Genomic DNA, 12,138 nt, shown 5'->3' on the forward strand with positions numbered 1-12,138 from the left:
AGCTCTGGGCTCAGGGGATGACGAGAATGGTGACCTCCATTACAATTAAGATGACCTTATCCTTCTCTGCATGGTTCTGCTGTCCAGTTTGACAGAGAAGCCCAGAGAGCAGAGACCTCTGTCCATGAGCCCCAGTATGGCTCATGTAGAATCTGAGTCCCTAACAGTTAGGGGCACCACCGAGCCCTCGACAGCCAGGTCACAGCACATAGTTTGTATTCTTCGACGCTGTTGGTGTTTGCTCATTTTCTGCCAGCTGCTTGTTTCTCCCTGCTCCCACGATATCCTGCAAGGATCCTATTTCCTGTGATTGGCTCAGAGCTGCCGTCCACAGGTAGACGTGAACAGATTTTACCACATGGGAAATGAACTGTATCATTTAAGATGAGTAAAAAATTCATTTTATTAATAACTAAACATAAATAAAAACCCAACAACCAAAACAACGATAAGAAAGAAGCCAACAAAATAAAAGGAGATATTTTCTCTAAAGAGAGAAGGACAGCTTAGGCAACCATGACTGGGTGGAATTCTGCAGATAATTCTCCTAATTACATGTCAACCTTGGGCAGAGGGAAAACAGACTCTGGTGCACCTAGCTGCACAATGGCAGATAGAAATAAGTACCTGGCAGCTGGAACATCTGCAGGCCCATCTGCAGCCACACCTGCAGCCACACCTGCAGCCACACCTAGAGGTGACTGTGTATCAGCTGATGTGGGCAGAGCTTGATCCAAAGTCGGAAGCTACCCTGGTCCAGCTTCTGGCACAAAGGGTTCCAGAACCGCCGGGTCCAGGAGTTCAGGGTCCTCTCCAGGTTGCAGGTCTCCCTGTGGTTCGGCCACAGAAGCTGGCATCAGAGCCAGAATCTCTTGCATCCCTGAGGCACCCTGCACTGGGGGTTCTGGAGTTGTTGCACAGCCTAGGGGCAGAAGGAGATGGGCTTTAGTGGAGGCAGCCTAGAAGCTTCCAGGATGGGGTGAGCTTCCCCAGGATTGCCTGTCACACAAGGCCTTTCCAGAGAATTCCCAGTCCTCTCCTCACTGTAGGACATCTTACCTGACTGCTGTCCAGCCCTGGCTTCAGGCCAAAGCTCTGGAGAATTCCCTGGTGGGATTTACCACCGAACCCACCTCCCCCCTTGCCAGGAAGCCGGCCCCAGGCCTCCTCGCCTTTCTCAAGCTTTGACTTTTTGGCCTTCTGCTCCTCCAGCACTGAGAGCAGCTCCCTGGCTTGGGTATCTACTTCTTCAGAAGGCACACTGAGCCTCACGTAGTCCAGCAGCTGCCTCACGACGACCATGTCTGGGGACTCACAAAAATCCTGGGGGAACATCTGAAGCCACCAGGACAGAAAGGAGAACATGGCGCTGTGGGGAAGAGGGGGTTGCAGGGAAGTGGAGTCAGATGCCTAGCCTTGCTTCACCAGCATAGCCGAGGGTCCTGTCAGACAAGGCAATGGCTGCCAGCCTGGGTGCTGATGGGCACAGTGGTCAGGAGAGTCGGGCTGTGTGTAGAGGACTCCACACTCAGCAGAGAGACAGGGCTAACTGGGCTGGGCTGTAGTGAGGATAGATTTTCCCAGGGCCCTTCAACTTCCATCCTTCCCTCTGCTCCTCAGAACCAAGGAGCCCATTGGAGACCTCTGTTCTCCTTCACCTGCAGGTGAAGTCTCAGGTACCATCGTCCCTCTAGTGGGAATCCCCACAGCCCTCAGCCCTCGCCCACCCCCACCTCCCACTGCAAAACTGGCAAAATGGGCCCTTACCTCCCTCTCTCCACCCCTCTCACTGCAGAGATGGTCCCTTGCTTTCCTCTTCTCACCACATCTCACTCCACAGATGGACTCCCACCCTGCACTGTACACAAGCTCCCCCTCACAGTACAGATGGGCTCTTACCTTACTCTGTACCCCCACTGCCCTGCACACATGGGTTCACCCCCTCTCCCCCACTCTACAGAAAGAATCTTGCCTCCCTCTTCACCCGAAGCCCACTCCCCTCTTTGTTGGTCCCCCACAGCGTCATGCTGGAAGGATCCACACCTGTGGCATTCCATGAGGTGTCACCCCTAAGGCCTTGCTTCCCCGACCTACTAACAGAGCTACAGGAAGCTACTTGAATCAGAAGAGGCTGGAAAGGGACCAGGGATCCTGGGGCTCTCTGCCCTGTTCTGACTTTCATGCTGAAGGCCCAGGAATGAGCCTCTGTTGACAGATCTTCAGAGATCTCCAGGCAATGGGTGGAAGCCTAGCTGCTCCCTGCCAGGGCTCTTGGTTGGTTCTGGGCTTCTTGTCTGGTTCCATTAATCCCATAGGTCATTTAGGGCCTAGAGCCTTTTTTACACATGGGGAAAGAGCTCTGCCCAAGGCACAAGAAGGGGGAGTGTTTGACACTCCCTGGGGACAGTGAGAGACAAACTAGAGGCCCCCAACCCCTCATTTGGCCATGTCACTTTGCAGGTTCAGACCCATGATCAACACTGCCGGGGTACAATCATACTTGTTCTACGGGAGCACAGAGTCCTGGGGAAGAGCAGAGCCCTCCTAAAACCCTAAAACCAGTGTTGGATGTAGCCACTCCCATTGTCAGCATCAGGTCCAGCACCTCCCAGGTGGTAGCAAACTTTGGGGAGATGGCAGGAAAGGTGGGGATGGACAAGTGGTCGTGGTTCTGAACGGCAGTTGGTATATGGTACCATTTATTTGTTCAATGTATTCTGTGCTGTCGTAGTTAAACCTGGGGGGCTTATGCAGAGATGCTGGCTCCTGTGAATTCTGAGGAAGAATGAAGGAAGGCAGGAGGGTTTAAATGTAGAAACTCTGAGACGTCAGCAATCCATTACCAACCATTGAAAAGTGAGCATAAAGAATGTCCTCGGTGTCTCACAGGAACACACACCCAGGCAGGGACCTCGGGGGATCAGGGGGACCAACCAGAAAGTTTCCTGCTAGAGGCTGGCCTGTGTTACCTTAGGATCCCTGGGGGAAACGCGCCAGAAGTGTGTCAAAGGGCATATCCAACGTCTCCAAAGGTGGCCAAGGCGACGACCACTCTTGGCTTTTTTTTTTTTTTTTTTTTTTTTGTGGCCAGAGCCACTGGAAGTCTGGAAACAAGAGAACTTCCTGCTTTCTCAAGAGCCTCCAGACAAGTAAGTCAGGTAAGGCTACTGTTGGCTTCTGGTTACGTGGTAGCCAGGTGATGAGTTCCATTTGGGTTGCTAAGCAAGTGGGGTCACGACCTGACTCTTCCAGCCTGAGCCCCTCCTCATAGGCTTTCTCTAGTGGTTACCAGTACTGCCAATTGCTGTTCCTCTGCCTTCCATGTGTACAACGGGACACAGTGGCATCCATACACTCATGCCACTACCCTGACCTGGGAAGGTGGCCTGCAGCGAGACCCTCAGCTCAGCTCTCAATGCACTCGAGAGCGCAGAACAGGTTTCCAAACCATCCCTTCTATACCACAAGCTTCCCAGGAAAAAACAATTTCCTCTTAGAGTCTTCCCTCTGTCCTGACCTGACTCCTGAAAATCATTCCCGCACGGGTTTCCTAGTATGTCATCATGTGATATGATCACAGATGCCCTATACCTGGGAAAACCTCATAACAGTGTTACCTGAAGTGAAAGCACACATAGGCACTTGTGCTTATGTGCACACACTCACACACACACACACACACACACACACATAAGCACACGCACATGTGCATACACACACACACACACACACGCATGCATGCACGCACGCAAGCACACACGTAAACACAGGCACAGCCACACACATGGGCATGTGCATGGACACAGAGAGCATCCATTTACAAATGCCCAGGGGCATGTCAGTGTAGAAAGGCCCCTAGTAGGTGGGTGTCAGGGTTACTTGGTTGAGGTTAATGTTGTGGTAACAAACTTTAGCCCAGTGCATGTGTTCATCTCTAACTATGTCTTTCTCTTAGGGGAGAGGGCGGGGCGGCTCTCCTTTCATATGCGTTCTAGTGTTTGTCCCCTTTGGGCTTCCATAGGCAACAGGGGGCTTCTTCTGTGTTCCCCAGGCAATGGCTCACTGGGTTCTGGCTTCCATGGTGGCCCACTCTGCTCACAGCAACATTCCCTACCCTGAGGAAAAAACTGTGCACTAACTTAAAGACTTTGGTAATGTTTCCATGTCTTAATTCTTCCATGAGGAGATTAGAATGCAATCACAGTTCAATGTCATGTTGTTGAAGGAAAATAAGAAACCTAATACTTCTGTGCAAAAACAAAGAAGGAAGGAAAAAGAGTTTGTGGTTCCTAGATTTTATAGAAATATGAAAAAATCATGTTGGCATACACAGCGTGAAACGCTCTTGGGAGGTGAATGGGATCAATGGTGCTCCATGGGGCTAGAAGGATGTGTGGGAGGAGATCTGCTCAGGGCACGTATGTATTTATATGATAGTAGTCTCCTGTTCCCCATCTCCATGTGCAATGAACTTTTACATAGTTAAAATGGTTTGGTTCTTTGAAAAACATCTTATTATTTTACATGTATGAGTGCATGTGTTTCTATGACAGCATGCGTGCAGTACCCATGCAAGCCAGGAGAGCGTGTTGCCTCCCAGGTACCAAGGTTCTGCATGGTTGTGAGCTACCTTGTGGGTGCAGGGAATTGAACCCAGGTCCTCTGTGAGAGCAGCCAGTGCCCTAACAGCTGAGCCATCTCTCAGGACTGTTTATTATTCTCTGGCTGGTCAGAGTAGCCCATTGTAGAAACCACGATTGGTATCCAGTGCTACCCAGCGGGAAGTTTCCAGCTGGCTTATTGGATACAACCCGGTTGTGTCATTCATTTCTGTCCCTCAATTAAATTATTATATCAAATATTAGCAACCTCAGGGATGGCCATACCTATTCTGGCTACAGCCGTGCAGTTTCCATGACAGCTCACTTGGGACTGGTGGAGCTGTGTCCCAGGATACAGGTGGGCTGCCCACCAGATGAGGTCTTCCTAACTCAGGCCTGCCGAGGGATGCTGTGCTGTCTGGCAGCTGGGTCAGCTGTTTTCTGACTTCCCCATGGCAGGGTGGTGGAGGCCCAGCAGAAGGCCTGTCAGAGCCTGACCTTAGAAGCCAGTCGTGCATGTTACATGCAGAGCAGTTACAACACCCAACAGTCCCAAGGGGAGGCAACCACAGTCTACCTGGTCATAGGCAGCAGAAGATTCTAGAAGAAATGTTCTTGTCCAGCCTATTCTGGTTATACTAATAGAACCTGACTAGTTTGTGTGGAGCACGTATGTTTTTTTATTTTTAATTGAGGCTTGCTAAATTGTGCTCCTGATAAATTGCACAAAATCTCCCAGCAGAAATGTGAGGAGAATATATATATATATATATATATATATATATATATATATATATATATATATATATATATATCTTTAACAATAGGTTAATTGTCATGAATGGGTTGAGTGCCTGTGGGTCTCTTACCAAGGATATGATGCTGTGCCATGTGGCCACTAGAGGGCAGTGGTTCTCCATGGAAGCACAAGGAAGCCCTCCCTGACCTGTGTCATTTCATCTCAGTCATTTCAGCTAGGGATGGAGGTTGGGTGGCCACTGCAGGGAGCTCAACAGAACAGGATTAGGGTCAGGGGCTTCATTCCTCTCTCGGATGCCCTTGGTAGGCTGTGTGAATGACATCAGAAGGTGGCTTTCCAGTTCTCTGATTCTCTGCAGAGCAAGTGCCTCTGTGAAAGTGCCCCGCCCATCCCACCTTCTGCAGAAGCATGGGCCAACCAGGGCTGACAGCTCCTTTTCTGGGGCAGAGGGAGGTAGAGGGTAATTAATGAAATTTCCTCAGAAGCTCATTTCCAGACAGCTTTATCTTTACCTAGGAATGTGGGGCTCGTCCTAGGTTCAAGGAGATCCAAGCCCCTTGTGTATTCTGGGTGGTCCTGGACGACAGCCCCTTCCCAACCTGTGTTCACATAGAGGCCACGTTCACTTAAAGAGGGTGGGGCTGAGTCCTCAACTCCAGCTTGTCTGGCTCCTCCTCTTTTCCCAGATGAGCCCGGGCCACCATCCCAGGACACTGTCGAGGTTTCTCTGTCCCAGGATGTCACCAGTCAAATCTGCTTGTCCCCTGACACCCCAGCTCCTCAAAGTTCTGCTCTGTCCCCCTGACATCCACCTGAGGGCACACGGCAGGGAAGCCTCCAGGGGTTGTCAGGGTCAGAGCCCGGGTCCAGGCACCCTGACAACCTAGACTATGGCCACCCGTTTTCCTTAGGCCTGTTAGACAAAAGTGAGAAGCCGAAAAAGTCTGGGTATGGTGGTGCATGCCTTTTCCCCAGCACTCAGGAAGCAGAGGCCGGTGGGTGCCTGAGAGTTCTGTATAATAAGTTTTGGGAGAGTCAGGCTGCATAACAGACTCTCTCAAGGTCAAAACAAAACAAAACAACAACAAAAACAAAAACAACCAAACAAAAGGTAGCAGAGAAAGAAGAAATAATTCAAGTCAGCACACTGGGAAGAGATACAACTAATGGGGGTCCCAGGTCACCCCACCCCACACTCAGGGTCCTCACATAAGGGTTCCTTTGCCATAGAAAGCAAGCAGTGTGCAAAGCTAAGCATCCTGAGTGAGGCGAGGTCAGGCCCACACTGAGCCGTCATGGCCTCTGCTCCAGTGTCTCCTGTGAGGTCATCTGACGAGAGACCAAATCTCTGTGAGGCTTCTGTGGGAGCCAAGGTCTCCTCCTGCCAGCGCCAGGCTTCAGCCTCCGCCTTCTGCCTGCAGGAAATTCCCCAAGGGATTTAAATTGTCTCTGGTGTGTCTGCTTCCATTTCCGGTACCTGATGGGAGGGGCACCGTGTCTCTCTGGAGTGTCTTCACTTTTTCCAGGTCAGTGATATTTCCCCGTCTTCCTTTGCACAGCTCAGTCGTGAGTGAAAACACCCATGTCCAAAACTAACAACATAAATAGAATAGAAGTGGGATTCTGTGTTGGGGTAAAATGAACTCTTTTTAATATAAATCTGAGTAATAAATTAATCTGGCAGCTGTGTTTCTTTACCCCAGGTAGTTCCCAATAACCGCACAGAGAACTAAGGTTGATTAAGATGGCCTTGAGTCAAATATTGAGCAAATATTACTCCACTGTGAACTCCATGCTGGTCAGGCTTCCTCCCGACAATACCCCACAGTACTTGCATTTCTCACCTTTCTTGTTCCAGGTCTCTTCTCCTGATGCTTCCTGGACCTCTCCTCATGGCTTCACTCTTCACTTCCTGTGTCTTTCCCCACTCCTCCAAGAATCTGACATCCCACCTTATCCTCTCTAAGAATTTGTATTGGCTCCATGGCTTTTATTGGCAAGGCAGAGAACGAATGAGGAGCAGTGTTTACTCAAACCTGAGATGAGATCTTCTAAGAATAAATATGACAGAGCCATGTCTGGAGTGAACCCGGATAGTGGGATAGGGAAACCAGCATTTGAAATAACACAAGGGTGAACTTTACATAGCGTTCAAAAACATTACACCTACTGGTTGAGCACATTCACGGTCTTGCCAGGCAACCATACACAGGAATCATTGCTCTCTATATGCTTGATTTTAACTATTGTTGAAATGGCTGGCACTGTCATCTCCATTTTGTTGTTGGCTTGCAGACCGATCAAGCCATGAAGCACGTGCTGGCTTCAAAACCTTAGCTTCCTCTGCCCCAGCTTCTCGAGTACTGGGTCACAGCTATGCTGGTTTCTTGTCGACTTGACACAGCATCTGGGAAGTTAGACTTGATAGTCAGGGAGAAGAGGGAACCTCAGTCGAGGAAATATCTCCATCGCGGTGGCTTTCAGGCAAGGCTGTGCTTCATTTTCTTCATTAATGATTGACATGGGAGGGCCCATGGGAGGTGACACCACCACTCCCCGCCCCACACAGGGCACGTGGTGGCTTTGCGTTGCATAAGAAATCAAGTTGAGAAGCCCCATGGAGCAAGCAAGTAAGCAGCACTCCTTCATAGCCTCTGCTTCAGTTCCTGCCTCCAGGTTCCTGCCTCCAGGTTCCTGCCTCCAGGTTCCTGCCTCCAGGTTCCTGCCTCCAGATTCCTGCCTCCAGGTTCCTGCCTCCAGGTTCCTGCCTCCAGGTTCCTGCCTCCAGGTTCCTGCACTGGCATCCCTCAGTGATGGACTGTGATGGGGAAATGGAAGTCACATAAATCCTTTCCTCCCCAAGTTGTTAGTGAGTGTTTTTTTCACAGTATAGAGATCTAAGGAAGATAACGAGCAATTAATTATTCAAAGGTCCTGCTTGAGTGCACCCTGCTAGGCTTAGAGACTCATGGTCCAACTGGAACACTTACACGTTTAGTGCTGGTAACAGGCAATTTTTTTAATGTCAAGATTATTTCATATATACCCCAAAGCACGCTTGTTTTCTCAAAGAGAATAGATATAGAGATGACAACACGAATGGCAGTTTTCTCTCTGAATGGCATTGATGGAGCTAAACAGCAGAACTGTCCAGAAAACTTCCCTGGCCTTTTTTTTTTCTTCTTTTTATCGGGAATCCAGGTATAATGCAGACTTTTACATATTTATAAAATTGCACTCACTGCCTTCTTACCATGTATTAAGCTTACACAGAGCCATATGAACTTGTGCAAAACCTATAAACTCCAGACACAGCCTCACCCATCGCTAGTCACAGAGACATAGAAATCAGTGAAGACATAAAGGATTTGTTTCCTTTATTTGCAAACTTTTTTATTGGTTCTTCATGAATTTCACATCATGCACCCCAAGCCCACTCATCTCCCCCTCCCCTCATACCTGCCCTCCACCCTTGCAAAACGCACCCCCAACAGAGAACAAATTCTCATTGTGGAAGCTGTAGTGGGTCACAGTGTGTCCACGGTATATGCTTTTGTCCAGTTCCGAATTCCTGAGGGTAGAATTCTCCAGAGAGCACAGTGGCGTTTGTTTGTGCTTCCGAAGTCCTGACAGGATTTACTATTAGAATGCGTTAGCGCAATGGGCTATGGGTCTAGTACGTGAAAGATGATTATTTATGATTTCATACACGGATACCACGCTCACTCCCCCATGGAGGAAGACGGACAACAGACTGACTGCTGTGCACTCTCTCAGGATAACCCGCTATATCGTACTTCAAAGGTTTAAGGAAAGCCGGTCTCCGCATCTTGAAAGACGAGTCACACGCTGCATTTCAGAAGATTGCATTTCACTCTGGCTGTCACCCATTACATCTGCCACACCCTTGAATGCCAGTGACAGAACCCAGCTCAAGGGCCTGTGGATGCAGCCCAGAGTGCTTGCCTAACATGTTGAAGTTCTCAGTTACATCCCGAGCGCCACCTCCTAACAACGGGACAGTTGAGGCAGGGGGATCAAAGAGTCTGAGATCGTCTGAGATAAAGCTTAAGGCTGGCCCGCAATACAGAAATACTAGAGACTCTTTGAGACTCTTTCAAAAACCCTCAAACTAGCCCAAACCTCCCAGAATGGCTCTACCTCTCCTTCCTTTCACTCTCCTGTCCCGTCCAGTTGACTTGGGACATACAGCTGTTTCCTTGTCTCCTTTGCTTTTACCAAAATAAATATGGTTCACACCTGTTGTCCAGGCAGAGTCAATTGCGCCTTTGAGTCAGAAACTGCAGTGTTCCTAATTGCTTCACCGGGCTCACAGAGCCGCCAGTAGCTAATTTTGCTTCGTGGTTCAGTGGCAGAAGCTCTGGGCTGGGATCTGAGGATGAATTTGCACTGTCAGAGACTGCCGCCTCAGGCCAGGAGAGGGCAGCATTATGTGGCCTAGCCAGAGCAGAGCTGAAGAGCTCACTCTGGTGGCGAGCAGCTGGCTGCCACCCTGGCCCAGATGCAGGTCGGCCCGCCTCCAAACCTCTGTCATCTGTGAACTGTTGGGGAGTGTGAACGGGCCAGTCCTGCCAATCCAAAACTGCAGGATCTTCATGACACAGGGCAACAACAGGATAACCAGGAGTCCTGGGGAGGATCCAGTATTGATGGAGTCACAGAAACCAGAGACCTCCAGCCAGACAATGACTCACTGTAAGGAACATTGGCGAGTGAAGATGTGTAGACGGAGGGAAATACTGTGGGGCACATTACAACTCTTGCAATGAGATGTTTTCTGTGTTTGGTTTTATTCAATTTTGTTTGTGGGTTTTTTTTAATTTTAGGGGGGATGTTGCAAGGGTGGAGGGCAGATACAAGGGCTCAGGGAGATGAGTGGGACTGGGGTGCATGATGTGAGGCTCACAAAGAACCGATAAAAGCTAAAATAATAGTTTTATTTTTATTTTATGTATATGGGTGTTTTTTCCTGCATATATATTTATGCACCACATGTATGTATGCCCTTAGAGGTGAGAACGATCGATATGTTGAATTTCCTGGATTGGAGTTACAGGTGGTTGTGAGCCACCATGTGGGTGCTGAACTGAACCCTGGTCTTTCGGTAGAACAGCCAGTGCTATTAACTGCTGAGCCCTCTCTCCAGCCCCTAGATGATATTAACACCAATACATTTGACGAGTCCCTTCATTTCTAACTTTCTTTGTTTAGACAGTATGCAAACTTCAAAGTGTTACCACATTGGGGTGGGGTGCACTTCAGGGGCCAAGAGCATGCATGTTTGGCTCCAGAATAAACTCTTAATTTTTTGAGGTGAGAGCTGTGTGTTTCAGTTGTCTGGCAGCCAAATTATGTGTGTGGCGGGGTATGTGTATGTGGTGGGGAGGTACCTTCTCTGGCCAGGACAGTCAGATGGGGCCAGGCCCTGTGACTTGTCTTCCCAAACTCCTTGTTGGTTTTTTTTTTCCTCAGCCTTTGCGGGAGGTAAGCAGGAAGCTTGTTCTGACAGCATTGCTGTAACAGGATGATCACTCCATGAGAAACAGTTTTATAAATCAAGGCAGACAGACAGATGTCTGTACCCATGCCTGTGACCCAGAATGCAACCTGTGGGCGTACCCACAGCTTCGGGAGCTCACCCATTGGCTAGAAGCACACATTTAGTCCCGGATCGGATCTGTAAGCTTCTAGGAAGAGACTCCAAAGGGCCATTCTCTTTCAAAGTCAGACATCTCTGGGAGGTACTTGGATGCAGGCCTTCATTGTGGCAGCACATCTTGGACGCCCCAGGCAGCCCTAGAACAGTGTCAAAGGTCTTGAGCCACCACCAGCATCCCCTGCAAGGTCACGTGAGCAGGTCTGAGCAAAAAGCCTGACTAGAAACTCAATTCTGTCCCCAAGCAATAGCCTGGCTTCCGAGTTCTCCCCTGAAAGATGGTGGAGTTTCTGTTTCACTGAAATCCTGCTTTCCCAGGGAGAGCTCAAGGGAGAATCACAGTCAGACGCCTTGGCCAGTACTTACAATTCAGGGCTTCCCCAACGTCTACCGCACAGCCGGGCACTATCCTGCAGAGCCCCTTATCCTGTGAGTGACTTGAGGGCGTTACGGTAAAGAGAAATCCATGCCGGCTTCCCTCAGCTTGGTCGGGAATACAGACAGATACTGAACCAGTATAACTCCAGAGGAAATCAAAGACACAGTACACCACGTCCTCAAAGGCAGCTTACTTTTGCTTTCTGTTTACAGCGATGGTGGGAAGCCCGTCCTCTCCTTCCATCATCTTCCAAGGATCTGCTTGCTCTTCAGGAACCTGGGCACAGGTGTGTCAAGCACTGTGCTCCGGGGTCTTCAGCGAGCCAGGCGTCCTGTGTAGAGACTGTCACAGTAGAGGCGTGCAGAGCACACCCAGTACTCAAAAGCAGCCATCCAAGGAAGCCCACATTCATGCCCTCACTACCTACCCAGCCTAGGCTTGACCTCTGCTGCTCCACCATGAAACGCCACCCACGTCTTATGCTTTGTATCCAAGTCCCAGTGAACAACCTGGCTTACCTCGGAGGACATAGGGAGAATGTCCTTCTGAGAAGATTGACGGAGTAAAACTATCTCAGATACTTGAGTGTCACAGATTATTCATGACTGTTATGGAGGCTCAATGCAGCTGAGACGCTCTCTGTCCTGGTCTCTCTACCCAGTGAGGTGTCATCCCCATTTCCAGAGAGGCATCTACACACACACAGATACACACACACAGA

General features: G+C 49.5%; 1 pseudogene; it reads right to left on the reverse strand.

Annotated features, from left to right (window-relative positions):
- Positions 1 to 551: 551 nt before the first annotated feature.
- Positions 552 to 11,663, reverse strand: LOC116885861 (annotated as a pseudogene).
- Between the last annotated feature and the right edge of the window lie 475 nt (positions 11,664 to 12,138).

This window comes from Rattus rattus, chromosome 16 (assembly GCF_011064425.1).
Source record: "Rattus rattus isolate New Zealand chromosome 16, Rrattus_CSIRO_v1, whole genome shotgun sequence".
Classification (NCBI taxonomy): Eukaryota; Metazoa; Chordata; class Mammalia; order Rodentia; family Muridae; genus Rattus; species Rattus rattus.